The following is a 2209-nucleotide window of genomic DNA, read 5'->3' as shown; positions in this document are numbered from 1 at the left end:
TCATATCCCCAGAGCACTGTGGGCAGGAAAAGTTAGCGGGGAGGTCCTGTCGCCCTTTCTGCTCTGCCCTTCACCAGTGTAACTGAAGGACTCCATCCTCAAGCCAATTGGAGTCTTTAAAAGTTGAGTAAGGTAAGGCCAGGGAGATGGCTCAGTAGAGTAAGCACTTGCCTGGCAAGCACAAGGGCCTGAGTTCAATCCCTGGTTCCGTAAAAAAAAAAAAAAAAAAAAAAAAAAGTAAGGTGTCAGTTTTTATCTCAGTGGTAGTTTCGGGCAGGATCATTTTGTAATTAGAGACCCAGGTTCTAAGCTGAGAGTCCTGAGTTCAAATCCCAGCTTTGCCATTTTAGAGCTGCACATCTTGGTCATACAGTCTACCCACCTCTACATGCAGGAGATCTTATTCTCTTGGTAAGCTCCCATTTTGCCTGCCAAAATGTCTTTGCAGAGATCTGCCTAGTTTGTTTTTGTTTTTGTTTTTAATAGTTTCAGCATTTGCCCTAGTATGGAGATACCACAGTCCACCTAACTACTCACCTCGAAGGGTTTGGGTTGTTTATAATTTTCACAAGGCTGCAGTTACTATATTTACATTTAGATTTATGTGCATTTACATTTAGAGTCATTTCTGTGAATGCAATACTAGAATAAAATTGATGGCATAAAGGATTCAAAGTTTGTGGGGCAACTACTAAATTATTTTCCCAGAGGCTGCTTTTTCCTAAAAGAAAAGAAAATATTTAATTACAAAAGTAACTCATTTTTAAAAGCAGGTATACACAACAAGAAATGAAGTTTGCAACACCCCTTAATTCATTACCTGGAAAGGACAACTGTTAACTATATAGTCTATTTGAGACCTTTAATGGTACATATGTGTACATATAAATCTCTTATCAAAATGTAGTTATAAAATAGATTTGTTAGTAACCTTTGTTATAATTAACTGTGTAGTACAAAGATTTTTTCAAGTCATTAAAGATTCTCCTATGGTGACAATGCTAGGTTGTCAACATGATTTGGAGCAAAAAGAGAAAATCCTACAAGAAAAAAAAGAAGCTAGGCCAGGGAGATAGCTCAGTAGAATAAGCGCTTGCCTGGCAAGCACAAGGCCCTGAGTTCAATCCCCAGTACTGAAAAAAAAAAAAAAAAAAAGAGGAAGGAAGCCTAAAAAATTATTTTAGCATTGTGCTATAGATCTTATTGATACTCCAATATAATTTGTTTATGTAGAATTACTCTACAAGTCTGGTCCCCAGATGTCTTAGAGAATGTGATAGAGCTCACGTCCCACAGTGTGTATAAACACACCGTTTGTTCATAACTTCAGGGGTCCCATTCCCCCTCCCCAAGATGTTTAGGCAAAAATCCCTATTTGGGGCACTGTGGCACTGCCTGTAGTCCCAGCCCTCAGGAAGCTGAGGCAGGATCGTTGTGAGTGTGAGACCAGCCTGGGCTACCAAGTGAGCTCAAGGCCAGCCTTGCTGTGTGGCAAGACCCTGTCTTAAAAAGACAAAATAAAAAATCCCTGGTTGGAGCAGGAAGTATGTAACCCATCTGAGTGGAAATAGTGATAAGCAAGGAGAGGCAAATCTCTGTACAGAAGTGAGACTGGTGGGTGTGCCTGTTAACACGGGTGCGTGCGTGTGTGCGTGCGTGTGTGTGAAGGATGAGCCCTGGCATGGTGAAATGTCATCCACACCTTGCCCAGTGCGCCCAGTGGTTGCTTCGCTTGTCAGTGCTCTGTCACTGCTCACCTACTGTGCACAGGCCTGGGGCCAGGTGCTGACAGGATAGAAAGAAATCCATGGGGAAGAGCTGCCAGTTCCCGCGGGGGAGGGAGAGACATTTTGCACTGAGACAGCCTTGGCTAAGCGCCCCACAACGCTGCCCTTCTCCAAGTTAGTGCTTATCAGCTGGTGTTTCTCCCCCTTTCCTTTCTTCTTCGGTTCATCGTCTCTTCCTCCTTCTCTCTTTCCTAGCACAGATGTATCATTATAAAAGGGGAGCTTTTGCCAGTGAAGCGGAAGACCCAATACTATTATGCACTACTGGACTCTTTTAGAATATTTTGCTGAGTTTACACACCTATAATATTCAAATAACGGAACTTAACAAAAAAAAAAGGGAATACAGATGAATGTCCATTTTGTATCTGTGTGTTCAAAGTGGTTACGATAGATATATAGTTACATTCTCTTAATGAATA

Source organism: Octodon degus, unplaced genomic scaffold (assembly GCF_000260255.1).
Source record: "Octodon degus isolate 3935 unplaced genomic scaffold, OctDeg1.0 scaffold00011, whole genome shotgun sequence".
Classification (NCBI taxonomy): domain Eukaryota; kingdom Metazoa; phylum Chordata; class Mammalia; order Rodentia; family Octodontidae; genus Octodon; species Octodon degus.
Note: the sequence above shows the minus strand (reverse complement) of the source record.